This window comes from Aulonocara sp. 'chitande type north' Nkhata Bay, linkage group LG23 (genome assembly GCF_057382095.1).
Source record: "Aulonocara sp. 'chitande type north' Nkhata Bay isolate Kocher_YH1m ecotype deep benthic linkage group LG23, A_spYH_male_GT1.1, whole genome shotgun sequence".
Classification (NCBI taxonomy): domain Eukaryota; kingdom Metazoa; phylum Chordata; class Actinopteri; order Cichliformes; family Cichlidae; genus Aulonocara; species Aulonocara sp. 'chitande type north' Nkhata Bay.
In genome coordinates this window covers 23,961,024-23,978,389 of record NC_141365.1, presented here as the reverse complement: position 1 = coordinate 23,978,389, position 17,366 = coordinate 23,961,024, and the positions used below count along the sequence as shown (strand labels likewise).

Below are 17,366 nucleotides of genomic sequence, written 5' to 3'. Positions count from 1 at the left end.
TGATAAATAAATTACAGTCGGATCGATGGAGTTTTAATCTGCGGCCGGTCTTGACAGGCAGCCAAATCTTGCTCCCCCCTCCCACCCACCATTCACAGCCAGTGTTGGCTGCCTGATTATGAATGAAGCTGGTGTCCGGCAGACTGACCCTACACATCTTTAGTGCCTGGATCGCTTTGAGCCAGGCAATAAACACAGAGGGAATTTTTTTTTCTGCTTTTCAAAATCTTCAAGGTTGGCGGATTACGTGAAATGCAAACAAGGTAGAGTGTAGTGACAACAGAGAGTCATAACCATCAAATGATCTGGATTGGTGTTCCAGATCATTCAGTAAATGATCAATGAAATCGCATTGGCAGATTAATGCATAATACAGTTAAGTGATATATTTTTTTCCTATACTGCAGCCTGATGTTGCTTTCAGCTGACAGTATGCAGGTACTTGCTCAAGAAAATGACATCCCACAGTCCTGCTTAAACCCTCAACACCTGCCCTTTTACTTCTTGTCCCTGTGATGGTGCAAACGTCAAAGTTGTGTTTGAAGTGTGTACTTCAGTATTTAGCAGAATGACATTTGTTGCAGAATGTAATTTCAAATGGATCATTTAAAACAGCTCAACCAGAATCCGCAAACACAAACTACGTGGACACAGTTCAACAGTGTCACTGAAAAAAAAAATCATGTCTGTTTTTTGTAGAATTTTTGTAAATAAATATTTTTACATAAAATATTTTGATAGATGTACGGGCTTAGGTGTGCTGTGAAGTGAAAGTAAAAATAAAAATTGAATTTACTAATTTATGTCTTTAAAAAAAACGCATTCTCAGTGGGGAAAAAAATCAGAATTACGAGATCAAAATCAGGACTGAAGTCATTAAAGCCAGAATTCAAATTTTATTGACTTTAACTCTGAGAAAATTCTGAGATTTGAGATTGAAGGTATTATTCTACAATGCTACCATTAGTTTAGGAATTCTGAAAAAACAGAAGGCTACCACCCAGTATAGTATTGCTTTCTGTTTAAATTAGCGAAACTGCTAACATTCTGATGTAAAGCAATATTGTGCAGTCTGGCTTAGTGGCCCACAATAGAAATGCAATGCAGGGGTTGGTAATTGGTCTCATTTGTTTATTGTAATTAAGCAAATGACTGAATTAATCAATGCAGTAATGATGCATTGATATTTAATAGATAACACCAGAGTCATTTATTTCTGGCTTGCAGACACTAAACAAAGTCTGAGCCCACCAGTGGATTTTCTTTCTCTAGATCTATCGTACATTCACCCCTGCAGGTTTGTCTTACCTCCTAGAGCTCCCAGCCACCCATTGTTTTAAAAAAAATCCATTAATGGGCATCTTTTTCATTTTTCCTATTACAGTGCTACATTACATACTTCTTTTGACTGTCATAACAAAAACTCAAGGCAGAGTGCCAAGCAAATGTAGGTGGAGACGTGCATTGATTTCTTCGTTTCCAGTTCCAGTAGAGTGGTCAATACAAAACGAAATGTTTGACTTTATGGATCTGAAGCTAGGTTGGTGAAAATTAAAAGGGTCATCATCCATCAAGTGATGAATTGCATTTTCTCGTGTGGTAACTGCTTTAGTGCACTTTTGAAAACAATGGGAGACTTTGACCTCCGGGCTGGAAGGCTACCCTGCTGTGGGACACATAGTCGAGTAGTCCTCCTCTTTTTCATAGGTTTTAAAAGGGAACAATAATAAGGGTTATATTATTCATCAGCATCAGCTGCATCAGCATTTAAATATTTTAGGGTTAGTGCAAAGTTTTCCTGTGTTATCTGTCATTCTTTTTACAAGTTTCTGTGATAGTGAATTCTCTACTTATGCCTATAAAATACTAGCTTAATAAAATACCAGTACTTTATCTACCTTTTAACTACTAGTGTAAAATAAATGATTTATAAATTATATTTTTAAGCTGCATGAAAGTACTTCAGCTAATGTGTACACCGTCCTGGACTTCTTAACCATGTTTCAGGCATTTTAATGCTAGCTAACCAGCTGATGAATTAGCACTAATTTAAAATTAGTATAAAATGTGAACGGCGCTAGTGGAATGAAAAAAAATCAGAAGTGCCTTAACCCTGCATTCCATTAGAAGGCCATTAGATGGTGATAGCTATGGTTAAAAAAAGACTTCCTGCTTTGGGCCAGTAGAACCCCAAACCTCTGGGTGACCAGCAAGGCGCAATGTGTCATAGGCAACCTGTCTTTAAGCATCCAACCAGAACCATGAATATTCACCGTCAACCATCAGCTATAACAAGAGCCATTAAGTGCTATATATTTAATAAAGTGGGAATATATAATTTACCCCTAACCACGCCTGTTGCTTCACTGTTCAAAAGATGGGATTACTTCTGTTTTAAAACACCCGCCTGTATTGAGACAATAAGCAGACAAATTCTAAATTAAAGATTTTTTAAATCTAGAACTTAAGAACTCTAGAACTGAGTGGCCAACTGTTAAGGAGTACTCTCCTTTCACTTTAGGTGTCTATCACTTTGCCTTTCCCCTTCCTCTTATGCATAATAAAGTTTCCACAGTTGATGCAGTTAGTCTGTTATCCAGGATTTCAGCTACCTGGGAAAATGTACCCACAGATGAGCGATGGAGATTTAATACCAGGTGGCAGACAGAAATGCATCTTCCTTATAGGAAGCTGATCTAATTGCCAATAGTGTCATGATGCTACAGCAATTACATTGTGAAATCAACCTTTACCTTCATCAGCAAAAACAACTTGTCTGACTTCTCTGTTAAATACGACAGCTTGGCTGTACAGTTGGGACCTCGGTGACCCCATAAGCCTGCTGACACAAACAAGGTGACACTCCGGTCGCCTCGGTTTAAGACCCGGCCTCTAAAGCACATCCAAACCAGATGATGTCAAAATCAATACGCCAATGTCATCAGGCCTTCTTCTGGACGAATGATGGTCTAAACCTGCTCTAAAGACATGCACATGCACACGCTCAAACACCCCCTCGCCGCTCCCCCACTTCTTCATCATATCATCGAGCCCATCAGGAGGCTTAACGGGGAAGGGATCGATGCATCGCGGGGGTCAGGGCGAGCCGGGCAGGGCTCGTGACACCCATGCTAATGGTAACGCAAACTAACACCGCTTCACTCGTCACTGTCTCAACTCTGCCCTTACCATCCATCATCTCCACCCTCAGCTAAGCCACTCAATGTCCCTACAGGTGACCGACACATCAAATGATAACAGACCAAAGGTCAATCTGTCCTGATACCGCTGTGTCTCTAGTTAAGTTTGAAGCAGTACATTCCCAATATCCACATCCAGCTCTTGGTAGATTCTGTTTCTTGGATCAAGTAAACGCATCGGAAGAAGCATGCCCGCTCGGCTTGTTGGCTAGAGTGCAGGTTTATGTTTAGTCTGTCCCCTCGCCCTAACCCCTCATTACAGCCAGTTTATCATGCCAGGAAGAGAGTGGCAAAAACAAATTAGTCCACAGGAGGGGAAAATAGCTGGGGATATCGATTTCCCCTTTTCATGCCAGAGTGGAGCACAGAAAATATTGGGCTATAAAAGGGAAACAAGGATATAAAGCCATTACTGCGCGCACTTAATTGATCCCACTTCCCATAACAAATTAATTGAGCGGAAAATGGCAGATGGCTTTGATGAATGTCATAAAAAAGGCTTGTCAGCAAGCCATGTGTACGCGACCCCCTTGCTTGCTCGCCGTGCCGCATGAAGGAGCCGCTCAGAAAGGAGTCTCGCAGGAGTGTACTATGTGTTTCTTCAAGTATTTACATCTCAGCGATCCGGATGTTAATCATGCTGACTTACTGACATCATTGCTAATTGTCTGCTGCTTTTTTCCATCCTTCTTCTCTGCTGTGTGGTTCTTTTCACCCTCTGCGTTCCCTACAGCAGTCGGCGTACAGGTGTGCGCTTGTTTCTTCCCCGCCTGGGTGCTTGTGTGTGTTTCGCTTCTATGTTTGTACTGACAGGCTGCTGCCCCAGTAGGAGAACAAATGCTAATTTAATCAATTGGCTATAAATCCTACTGGCCGCTGACTCATGCATCTCCGGCCCTGGGGACCCCAACAAAAATCCTGCCAGTGCAGTTTGTTCAGCATGCACACACATTTGCAGACACACACAGCATCCAGACAAGCATCCATCTTTTCCCTCTTGCATCACTGCCACATCAGAGTTATTTCAGAGGAACCGGCGAACACAAACGCATGCACGTGTTGACACGTCCCGATAATTGCTGTTTCTTTTTTATTTTTTTCTGTCGGCTGAAACTTGCAGGTAGAACAAGATCCACACTGGCACTCATAAACACACTCGCACATATTCACAGGGGCATTCATCTCCCAGCTAACTTCCCTGCCACCCATCTTAAACAGAGAATTATTTATTGTGAGCATATATCTCCTCACTCCTATACACACACACACAGCACTGACACACCTGCAGTTTCATGACATCCAAATCTGCTAAAGCTGCTGAGACAGCGTCTTGAGTTGGGTTAGTAAGTGGAAGGTGGAGGGCGGTTGTGAGACTGGTTGGGGAGTGGGGGGGGGGGCAAAGAGTGACAGAAAAACAGGAATGCAGGAAGTGTCAGAATGACAGAAAGAAAGAGGGGGGGGGGGGGGCAATGGCAGGAAGAGCAATAGAGCGATAAAGAAAAGTCAGGGGGAAGAAGATAGAAAAAGGGGTGACAAGAGAGAGGGGAGAGGAGCTGGCGTCTGCTGGCAGCATAGCCGACCGGTGCGCTCAGGCTCTGTTCAGAATTCTGCAGGGCCTCCGCGGCCCCCGTGTTCCCCATCAATCTCAGCCCACTCTGGCAGCCGCCAGCAGCTGCATCTTAATCTGCTGGGGCTGGACGTGAGGACGGACAGGTCGCCTGGGCAGCAGAGTAAATAACCCTGCTCCTGACTGTTCCCTGCTATTCCCCTATGCATACATGGAAACGGCAACACAAACACGCACACAAACACACAACCTGGATGCTCTTTCTCCGCACACATATTTTATGATTCCTTTCTTCTGAAAGACGGCTGAGCTGAGCTAAGTGCTTGAGATGGGATTTCAGCATAAATTCTTTGGACATAAACCGTAATTTTGTCTCAAATGTTTTAGTGTTGATTGTATCAGAAGGGTTAAAATGGCCCCGTGTGCATCAGATAATGCAGATGTTTCAGGTTTGCTCATTTTGACACTCTGCATTTAACTGGTCCACGGATTTGTATATTTATATGTGTATGCGCTACTAATTTATGCTACTTACAGGAAAATGGACTGGTTCTTATATAGAGCTTTTCTCCTCTGCTGGAGCACTCAAAGTGCTTTTCAAACAACATTCATACAAGCACTTTTTCATTGCTAATAGCTTTCTATCTAACATTAACACACTTTCATGCTTCTGAAGCATCAGAGAGCAACCTGAGGTTCACTATTTTGCCCAAGGACACTTTGGCATGAAAACTGGAGCAGCTGGGGATCGAACCGCTAACCTTCCAATTAGTAGATGACCTGTTTTACCTCCTAGGGCCACTCTTACTGCTGTCTTTGTTGGACACTAGTAAAAGAGATTTTTCATCTTTAGTCTAATTTTCAAATAAAATAAACACACTAAACACAATGAAAATAAAACTAAGTGAAATTTGAATGTGTATCTCTTTACATATTATAAAGAAATTTAACCAAGTATTCTCATCTCTGTCAAACATAAGGCATAAGACAACCCCTTGTCCTGAATACATTCTTTTAAATTTACATGATATTTGTGACACTTCCTGCCCCATGGGTACCTTGCTCTCTATTTTAGGGGGGCCATTGTAAAGGCACCTCTTACATCTATCAGTTTTCATGTGTATTTGTCACTCACACACACACACATACAGACACACAAACACGCACAAAGCCAGCATCATCCTTGCAAGCAACAGTGGTGACAGCTGCAAAGATCTGACACAAAAGATCCGCTATCTTGGAAACACGGAGGAGGCGAGGTGAGAGAGACTGCGGATTAGAGAGCGGCTATCTCTCTCGCCCAGGGCCGTCTGACATCCAGGAGGCAGTCAGCACGAGTCACTGAGCTCTGAAGCTCTAAGGCCACTCCGCCCACAACCTCTATATGGCAGTCCTCAGCCAAGATCAATTGAATCTACAAGCCTGTGCAGCCTTCCACCACCCACCCCACCCCACCCCTCCTCTTCTTCACTGCTAAGACCTCACTGGGTCAAAGGTTAGAGTATCTTCCCCACCTGCCAAGCGCGCCTGCACCGATGGCTCGAGGGCAGAGCGCATTGTGTTCCCACTGGGGATATGGCAACCTTTGAACTCTGCAGCGAGAGAAGGTGAAGGGATGAGAGCGGGGTAGGTATGGTAACGGCATGAGTGACAGCTTCCCCTCGTCTCTCCACAGACACACAAAGACCGAGTCACATCCAAGCTGTAAAAACACAAAAACCACGTATACAGCCGGTCTAGATGGCGGAGATATACAAGGGCACTGACACACTGCACACTCGTCTCCTCTGCGTGACAGATGACCACACGCCCCGTGTCGTGGGGCTCTGCTGGGAGTATTAGAGTCCTGAATGACACGTTATGACCAAGAGAGAGAGGGGAGCAGCGTATCAAGCGCACACACTCGAAGATCTAGCCCATCATATGTGTGTGGTTGCCTTTACCACTGTCTTGCCCTCCCGCCGGCTGGCTGAAAGAAAAAAGGCAACAGGAGGTGATTGAATGTCGATTTCCACTTAGGAGAGAAAACAAGCTGAAAAAAGTCAGAGATCAGAAGCTGAAAGTATGCAAAAGCACTTCTGTTCTTTCACCGCGAGGATGTTTTTTTTGTTCTTCCTCACATCTCATATCAGATGTATTGAACCGATGTCGAACGAGACATAAAAGACAGCAGGCTGATATCACCCGTTCTAACATGATGTTTCTTCCTTCTTTCCTTTTTTTACTTCGCCAGATCATACAGTATTTTGAAAATGTTGTGTTCATTGGGGTAGAACTTCCTTTACATCCATAAGATTCTTGCAGGGCTTGGACTACGTGTTTTACCTCCAAGCACGCATACCTGTATGAGCAGTCATCTATTCCCACAGAACCCTAATTAAAGAAAATATTCAGGTCTCATTGCGCACTTCTGGAATCTTCACAGAGAGAAATGGCTTCAGCTGAAACTCTAAGTGAAAGAGAAACAACAGAGACTGGCTTCAAACTCTCAGCAATCAAAATTCAAAAACCGAAAATAGGGAAAAGAGAAAAAAACGTGGTTCTTAAAATAAATGAGAATTGGCAACCTTCACTACATATCGTGCTGTTAGGCTCATGTTTTTTCAGGTGCCAGGTGTTTCAGGTGAGATGATGAATGACTGTACACATCTGTGACTCTGTGTCCCATAAGAAACTGCAAACCTATTTATAGCACAACAACTTTGGAAAGTTATCACAGTGGCAAATATTTTATCTTTTTTTTTTTTCAGACGTGAGCTCCAGCAAGTGTCAGCAGAATGGGATTCGGATATTGTCCGCATCAGTCCTGTTGTACTAACAGGAGACACCCTGCTTTAAATGCATTCGTACTGCGAGGGGCAGAACACGTGATTACACGTGATGTCTGTACACTGTGAATTCATCAGCCTGCCACAGGTACAACCTGACTTGTCGAGCAAGTTTATTTATATATATATTATATTTACAACATCCAATGTGAAATCATCGAAAACTATCCAAATGATTTAACCATTTAAAGCACGAAATGGAGTATTTATTGAACCTTCCGCAAACCTTTTTGTAAATCAAATAAATATTAATTTGCATTTATGAGTTTTAATTTTTATCACATTTGCTATATCTGGCTTTTTTTTTTTCTTTGCAATTTACTGCCTCAAAATCTATTCTACCATTTATTTTGGTTTTTCAGGAAGAAAAAAAATCACTTTAATGGTGTAGAAGTCTCAAAAGCTTATAAAAACATATTTGACATGTAAATCAAATAGCCTAAAATAGACTGGGCGTTGAAGAGTTCAAACAAAAAACTGATAGCAGTAAATAATAAGTGTAAAAGAGATGTAAATTGAACTTCCGGTCGAGTGTACGCTGGCGCGCTTGGCTGCCGCTGCTCACCGGTCATTATTATTATTATTATTACTATTTTACTATTATTACTATTTTTACATTCTCCTACCCTTCCCTCCCCTCAGGTTAAGTTTGGGTGTCATACTTAATAATTCATTCCAGTCTCACATTAATTACATAACCCGGTCTGCTTACTTCCACTTACGTAATATTAACCGACTCCGTCCCTTCCTTACTCCCCATGCTGCTGCCATCCTTGTCCATAGTCTTATTATGTCCCGTATTGATTACTGCAATTCCCTCCTATTTGGTCTACCTAAAAGGTCCCTTCATAAACTCCAACTTCTTCAAAATTCTGCAGCACGAGTCATAATTCGTACTCCGTTAAGTGCTCATATTACCCCAATTCTTCAGCAGCTTCACTGGTTGCCCATAAAAGCCAGGATAAATTTTAAAATCTTACTTCTTACATACAAGTGTGTCCATAAATCTGCTTCTTCATATTTGTGTGACCTGCTCCATATCACCACTGTTTCCCGCCCTCTCAGATCATCATCTGCTATTCATCTTACTGCTCCGTCCTCACGCCTTATTACTATGGGAACAGAGCTTTCAGTCGCTCTGCTCCTCGGCTCTGGAACTCTCTTCCTCCTGCCACAGGAAATATTGACTCCCTTTCCGTATTTAAGTCACAGCTCAAAACACATCTGTTTAAACTGGTTTATTCGCTTTAGTGCTGATTTTATCTGTTGTCAAGCTCTGTTTTGCAATTTTAACTTATTTTATGACTATTGTTCCTTTTATTAATTTTGTTCTTCGTAAGGTGACCTTGGGTTTCTGAAATGCGCCCTCAAATAAAATGCATTATTATTATTATTTAAATGAATCCGTAACTTAAAGCTAGTCTGAATAAAAACAAGTATGTAGTCAGTGTTTTAGTGAGGTAAATGACCTAATCTGGCGAGGGAGATGATTCCAGAGTTTTGGGGTGTCACTGGAAGCCAATCGAAAACTCAGAATTTCTAGAAGGTGGTGATCAACAGATGTAAGTAAGCGTCATAGGACATAGGTTTGTAAAAGATTTGTTCAGTCATGTGGAGCGAGCCTAGGGAAGCGCTTATAAGTGATCATTTAGAATTGATCCTGTACTTCACAGGAAGGACAGTGCAACAATTCAGGAATTAGAAAGCTAAATATGATCAAGCCTTCATGCACCTGTCAGGTGTGTAGCAGCATTTTAAACCAACTGCAGTCGTGCTGTTAGTGTTTTGTTTAGTCCAACACATAACGAGTTAAAGTAATCCAATTTAATGTCCTATCTAAATGATTTAGACATCGGCATTTTCACACAGGCCTTCATCAGGTAATGTCTAGAAAAGTTCAAGGCTGTGATACATGTATGGAAAACAGCGTGATTGCGCTGCACTATGGTTGAAGCTGTGCCGGGTTTAATAGTATAATTTTTACAAGGCTAAATCAGCTTCGATTGCAACAGTCCAACCTTATTTCTCTTTAAACTAGGATGTCTGCTGATGCCAAATACAGGTCCCTTATCACTGCTCTTTTCTCCAAACGTAAAATCGATGCACCTCATTGCATGAAACGGAAATTATTTTTTATCTTTAAACTAAAGCCACGTGTCGATGTAGAAATAAATTATACTTTCAGGCTTGAATAAATGTAACAGCTACTAGAAGGAGTGATGTTTTATAATGAAACTGGGAAGAAGTGTCATTTGTTGTGGATTGGTTTCATCCTGAGCTGCTTATTAAGCTTGGTGCTAATATCAATCCAAGGTACTTATTCTGTGCATTTAATTAGGCATTCTTCCCCCTAGCAGCTGCATTTAGGTTTATTGGCAATGTTCTGACCCTACAACAAACCTCGACATATCACTCCATTAGAGCTCAGCAAGAAAATTCTGTCCATACAGTAAGAGGAAATCCACAAAAAGGACCATCCATTTGAAGGATACCAGGATACCCATTTGATTTAAATGGTAAATGGCCTGTATTTATATAGCGCCTTACTAGTCCCTAAGGACCCCAAAGCGCTTTACATATCCAGTCATCCACCCATTCACACACACATTCACACACTGGTGATGGCAAGCTACATTGTAGCCACAGCCACCCTGGGGCGCACTGACAGAGGCGAGGCTGCCGGACACTGGCGCCACCGGGCCCTCTGACCACCACCAGTAGGCAACGGGTGAAGTGTCTTGCCCAAGGACACAACGACCGAGACTGTCCAAGCCAGGGCTCGAACCGGCAACCTTCCGATTACAAGACGAACTCCCAACTCTTGAGCCACGATCGCCCCGTAATCTCAGAATCCATTATCTAATCTCTTTGGCTGAGCTGCATCTATGATGGAAGCGAATTGCAGGGATGTAGCGATCAGAAACCATGTAAAGTGAATAACATTTGGTGACTTCAAGCTACTATCGGTGAAATAAAACTGAAGAAGCTACCATTCTGAGTACAGAATACCACTGACTGACATATGACCTGGTAGTAAATACACTATTTATAAAAGTTTTACTGACATTCAAACACACACACACACTGGATGCATCTGGTCAGCTCATGGTTCAGGATCTTGCCCAAGAATATTTCAACATGTGGACTGGAGGAGTCCCGGATTGATCACTGACCATTTGATTAGTAGATGACCCCCTCTAACCTCACAGGAAGCATAATGCTTTCAGTGTGCACCTTGCTTTAGCCTTTCGGGACAAACTGGGAGTAACCTCCTGAGAGGAGTACTAGTGGCAGCTCCAAAAGAGAGTCAATGCCCACAGACTCCCATGTGAAAATATTTAACAGCATTAAAAACTCTCCCATTCTAATTCATTTGCTGGGTAACTGAGCTTGGTAGGCAGCTATAGATGATAGTCATACAAGGCCTCATTGAGTCATTAAACTGGACAGAGCCTTTTGTATCATTTTAATGGTTAATCTGACTAATATTGTGGTTTGCTTTGTGTCCATCCACAAAGATATTGCATTAATTAATCAATATGTGTATCTCTGTGCATTGTAAAACTTGCTTCCAGGTCGGGAAAATGAAGAAAAATGAAACCAACAATGACGTGTCTTAAACCTGCATTCTGTCTAAGAACCAATAGCTGTGATGGCAATAGCTATGGTTTCAAAAAGACTTACAGTCCTTTGGAGATTAGTTATGGTCCTAAATGTATGGAGCTACTAGCTTGGTATTAGCTGATAAATTTGTGCTCCACCTTTTCATCCAAATCAAAAAATAACACAGCGGTAGCCAAAATGCTAATGTTGAAGATTCAGAATGAAAAGTCCAAAACCAATAGGCAACGTACCTTTGTCCAGTTTTTTATACTGGCTAAAGTTATTAGCTTAGTATTATCTCACGAATTAACAAACCACTTTCTCATCCTTCAACAAAACCAAAACAGTGGTAGCCAAAATGCTAACACCGAAGCTTAAAAATAGAGTGTCCGAAACCAATCTGCAATGTCACAATAGCTTTATACTGTCTATGAAGTTGCTAGCTTAGTGTTAATGATAAATTGGTGCTACACTTTCTCTTCCACACAAAGTAACTTCTGGTTTAGATAAAAACAAACAAGCAAAAACAAAAACAAAGATATAGTGCTACCCAGAATGCTAACATCGATAGTTTAAAATTCAGAGTCCAAAACCAATGATCATGATAGTTACGTGTATATTTTATACTGTTAGTGAGAATTGCAGCCAGTAGTTCCCGTTAATTCTGGAACTACTGCAGTCTGGGCTTCCTGTTCCTGAAGCATGTCATGATTTTGATTTCTTTAAAGCTTATGTAAAACTAAACTGCATTCAGCGGATAGACAGTTGTTTTACGTGTGCATTAATTTGGTCTCCACATGGACCCTTCAACTGCATTCAAAGCCTGCATGATTGCGCATTATTAAGTAGGCTTCAAACAGAAAGGGATAATTAGAAGATACCTTCCCACCCTCCCACCACCCTCATTTAGATATGTGCTTAATTAAGAAGATGGATGGAAAGATGGATGGATAAATGAAACATATGAGCAAACATTCAGTCGGTGATAACTTTATGAATCTACTTACGGCCATGGGATTAGAAATGAAAACATGTAACCTTTAAGAATAAAAAAGCATCAACGATTAGATGGTCAGATGAAAGAGGCGGGGGGAGGAGAGAGAATGAAAAAAATCCTTGCATGGGGGGAAAAGGTGGGGGCGGCTGACACTTTGACGGATCGATTGAGATTGCCCAATACACGGTGTTGCCTACAGCCTAGATTAGCGAGAGGTCCGGGTCAGCACAATCTCTCCGTGTTAGATAACTTTCCTGCCTGGCAGCTGCAGCTTGATACCGCACCTCAACACCACAATATTTTACTTGATATCTCTGAAAGTCACATCTTCAGATTTGCAAACCGCCGCCTATGTGTGCACGATAGAGAGAGCAAGAAAGAGCGAGAGACAGACAGGCTGTGGGGGCCCAGTATCCATGGCAACCCCAGCCAGGTGCTCAGGTTCATATGCAATTCAGGTAATTCAACCTACAATGAAAAGCATGCATATAAGGTCACTGGTATTCAAATGCGCTGCATGTCTTCCTCCCCCCGTATTCATATTCAGCTTCTCCGTGGATGGCGGCCCTCTGCACGCCCCGTATGAGCTGACCTCTCCCACAATGCCCCGGTTGAGTGGCAGGTATGATATTTCCACACAGTTTGATTGAGTACTGCATTTAACAACAGTGTTGACAGACTGTATCAGGCACGGTATTAATTCAGTCAATATTATAGCACCACGCAGAGGAGACATGCCAGGGCTCAGAGGTGTGCTTGCTACACGCACCGCCTCAGGCCGTGGTTTGGTGGGAGTGAGGATGGGAGGGTCATGATTTTTCATACAACTGCATGATTTAAAAAAAATCACACGCAGGTATATATGCAGTGAAACAGAGAAAGAGGTGAAAACAGGCAGGAAAAAAACTGGGCAAAGAGGGAGCGACGTAAGGGCTCGCTGTCGATGGGGGTTTTGGAGACTTGTGTTAAGCCAGGGGCTTTGACAGCTCGGTTTAAGCAAGGAGAGGAAAGGGCTGCGGGTTGAAGTCAGATCTCTACTTCATATTCTGAAGATTGATCTCCCATCCTCCTCCTCCTACACCAGTTTGGACATCTGTGGCATCATTTTACTCTGTTGTTTGTGGGTGTTTCAGCAGTGATTTACAGTCAGGGTCATTGCTGCGGCGAAGCTCTACTTTCGCAACCAAATATTCTGCATTTGAAGCTCACCAGCGTTAACAGCCAGATTCAGATTTTGGTACAATCACCAGGCATGCCGCAGATGAGAAAATGTGATGGCTATGTGACAAAGAAGTGAGCTGTGCAGTGAATGATTGTGCTTGTGCCTGCTTTCAAATTTGATATGGAAAAATTAATGTTTATTCATACAGAGATGAAAGCAGCGAAGGTTAATTGAGTCACAGAAATGTAATCAGTGAGATTAATAAAGGATTGATTCAAATTGTGGATTTGTGGTATTTAAGGCAAAAATACCACACATTTTCTGGTTCTAGCTTCTCATATCTCATTATGTATCTTCTTTAGCTTCATCTTTCACAAAAAGAAAAATTGATCATCTTTCAGATTTGGATTTATGTGTCTTTAAAATGTAGTTTCATGTTCTGTCTGCATTTTTCAATAATAAATGGGACCTTTTATGTTAATTTCAAGTTTTGCATTTTTCTTGGATTCTTCTGCATCAATCATTCATTCATGGGTGGCTGTAGCTAAGGAGGTAGAGCAGGTAGTCTACCAATCAGAAGGTTGTTAGATGGCCCGTGACCTTATATTGCATTATTTTCATTGTAGGTTGAATTACCTGAATTGCATGTGAATCTGAGCACGTGGCTGGGGTTGCCATGGATACTGGGCCCCCCACAGTTAACTCATTGTCATGTTCAAGAAACCACTTTGAGATGATTTGAGCTTTGTGACATGGTGTGTTATCCTACTTGAAAGAGCCATCAGAACATGGGTACACTGTAGTCATAAAGGGATGGACATGGTCAGCAACAATACTCAGGTAGGTTGTGGAGTTTAAACAATGCTCAGTTGGTATTAAGGGGCCCAAAGTGTGCAAGAAACCCCTTTCACTGTCTTAACTCTTTTTGACATAAATGAAGCAAAATGCTTCAAAGATTCTTTAAGAGTTCAAGCTTAATGTAACTAGAGCCGGTGATCCAGAGCTTAGTTACTCTCTGGTCCTCGTGTGGTTTTATGAATCTCCATAGACAACAGAAACACCACCAAACAAATAGCAGCTCCATTGTGCTGCTATTCACAATGGATCAGCTGTACACTAAACAATATGCAGCATGTTTGGGTTCCCTGTGTGCAGCCCCAGTGGCCTAATGGATAAGGCACTGGCCTCCTAAGCCAGGGATTGTGGGTTCGAGTCCCATCTGGGGTGCCTTTCAGCAGAGTGGCGCAGCGGAAGCGTGCCACCCAGAGGTCGATGGATCGAAACCATCCTCTGCTAAGATTTTTGACAGCTAGAGTTCCTACATACACTCACATATCATATCTAGTACCTGGTTGGAGTCTCCCTTAACTCTTCTTGCCATAAATTGAACAAGATGCTGGAAAAATTCCTCAGAGATTTTTGTTCCACTACATCCCAAAGGTGCCCCATTGGATTGATATCCGGTGACTGTGGAGGCCATTTGAGTACAGAGAACTCATTAACATGTTCAAGAAACTAGCTTGAGATGATCAGACCTTGGTGACATGGTGTGTTATCCTGCTGGAAGCAGCCATCAGAAGATTATCACTGTGGTGATACACTGTGTGATGGACATGGTCAACAACAATACTCAGGTAGGTTGTGGAGTTTAAACAATGCTCAGTTGGTATTAAGGGGCCCAAAGTGTGCAAGAAACCCCTTTCACTGTCTTAACTCTTTTTGACATAAATGAAGCAAAATGCTTCAAAGATTCTTTAAGAGTTCAAGCTTAATGTAACTAGAGCCGGTGATCCAGAGCTTAGTTACTCTCTGGTCCTCGTGTGGTTTTATGAATCTCCATAGACAACAGAAACACCACCAAACAAATAGCAGCTCCATTGTGCTGCTATTCACAATGGATCAGCTGTACACTAAACAATATGCAGCATGTTTGGGTTCCCTGTGTGCAGCCCCAGTGGCCTAATGGATAAGGCACTGGCCTCCTAAGCCAGGGATTGTGGGTTCGAGTCCCATCTGGGGTGCCTTTCAGCAGAGTGGCGCAGCGGAAGCGTGCTGGGCCCATAACCCAGAGGTCGATGGATCGAAACCATCCTCTGCTAAGATTTTTGACAGCTAGAGTTCCTACATACACTCACATATCATATCTAGTACCTGGTTGGAGTCTCCCTTAACTCTTCTTGCCATAAATTGAACAAGATGCTGGAAAAATTCCTCAGAGATTTTTGTTCCACTACATCCCAAAGGTGCCCTATTGGATTGATATCCGGTGACTGTGGAGGCCATTTGAGTACAGAGAACTCATTAACATGTTCAAGAAACTAGCTTGAGATGATCAGACCTTGGTGACATGGTGTGTTATCCTGCTGGAAGCAGCCATCAGAAGATTATCACTGTGGTGATACACTGTGTGATGGACATGGTCAACAACAATACTCAGGTGATGATGCTCAGTTGATGCTAAGGAGCCCAAAGTGTGCCAAGAAAATATCCCCCACACTATTAAATCGCCACCCAGCAAGATGGATTTGTGCTTTCATGTTCTTTACACCAAATTCTGACTGTACCATCTGAATGTTGAGTCTCTTCAAAGCAGGGGGTGTTTTTCCTGTCCAGTCTGATTCTGGTGAACCCATGTAAATTTTAGCCTCGGTTTGTTGTTCTTAGTTTACAGGTGTGACACTCTAGTCTGTTTCTTTCAACATCTGACATGTTTTGTTGTGCTCTTCTGCATACCTTGGTTGTAACGAGTGGTCATTTGAGTCACTGTTGCCTTCCTATCAGCTCAAAGCACTCTGGTTATTCTCCTAGGACCACTGACATCAACAAGGCATTATCACCGAGAGAACTGCTGCTCACTGGATATTTTCTCCTATTTGATCCATTCTCTATAAATCCTAAAGATTGGTTGTGTGGAAAATTCCCAGTAAATCAGCAGTTTCTGAAATGCTCCAACAAAGTCCCTTAAATCTCCTTTCTTCTCTATGCTGATGCTCAGTATGAAACTTAGCAGGTTGAGTTGCTGATGAGCAATTGGCTGATTAAATATTTGCCGGACCAAGCAGTCCAATTTGTCTATGCCTAATAGACCTTTAATGGCATCCACCATTGTAACGACAAGGATACAGATATGAAGGGAAATAAAGTAAAGAGTAACAGATTCCCTGCTAAATAATTAGTCAAGCAACTAATCACCATCATTAAATAATTCAGTTTTTCTCCCTGTCTGTAGCAACATTCAGTAATGTGACTAATACATGTGTCAGAAAGAATGATGCAAACAAGCAAACTGTGATAAAAAAAAAATCTTGGAAATATTCAAACTGTCGTGCACATGCTTGATTTCATGTTCTCTCGGTGCGCTGTGTGTGTGCGTGTCATCTGTTTCTGCAAATGCAAAACAATCACAGGCATATAAAGAGACTCATTTTCTCAGAAACACTACACACAATCCTAAAGATGCACAGCTTGCAAAGCCCAGTGTACATTCATTGATAACTAATGAAGCCTACCTGCTGATGCAGGCTAATTACGGTTTGCTAAGGCTATCCTATGGTGGTGGTCATTATCAAGGGAAATCAATGTCCAATCAAGTCCTTAACGGGGACTCTGGATCAGATAAAAAAGGCCGCTTTGTGACAAATATTTATTACATTTGCTATGAGAGGTTTTAATAATGAATAGGTGACTGCTGGTTCATTACTGGTGCTTGGAAGGTTTTCGCTGGCAGCTTCTATTCGGGCTGATTTTATGGCAAAGGACAGGAGATTGGTTTGGTCAGCAGTGCATATGTTTACACCAGTGGCGTAGTCAATCACTCAATAGGTGAAGATGCGTATGTTTGACATCTGTGTGTGTGTGTGCTTGTGCGTATTAAAAGGCCTCCGAAATGACCTCGCACATAGAGATTATAGCCATAAATTGGTCTGAAGTCTCATTTCCCCCACAGGATTTTGACCACCTGCCACAGCTTTGAACCCGTTTCACAACAGCTCCCGTCCCTGCGCTCAAA

At 42.2% G+C, this 17,366-nt stretch overlaps 3 non-coding genes across 3 annotated transcripts; all 3 read left to right on the top strand.

The window, feature by feature from the left end:
* Nucleotides 1-14,511: 14,511 nt before the first annotated feature.
* On the top strand, nt 14,512-14,584 carry trnar-ccu (transfer RNA arginine (anticodon CCU)). Its single transcript has one exon. It is a non-coding gene; the product is annotated as a tRNA-Arg (tRNA).
* A 721-nt stretch (nt 14,585-15,305) lies between these two features.
* trnar-ccu (transfer RNA arginine (anticodon CCU)) lies at nt 15,306-15,378 on the top strand. Its single transcript has one exon. It is a non-coding gene; the product is annotated as a tRNA-Arg (tRNA).
* A 6-nt stretch (nt 15,379-15,384) lies between these two features.
* trnam-cau (transfer RNA methionine (anticodon CAU)) lies at nt 15,385-15,456 on the top strand. Its single transcript has one exon. It is a non-coding gene; the product is annotated as a tRNA-Met (tRNA).
* Nucleotides 15,457-17,366: the final 1,910 nt, after the last annotated feature.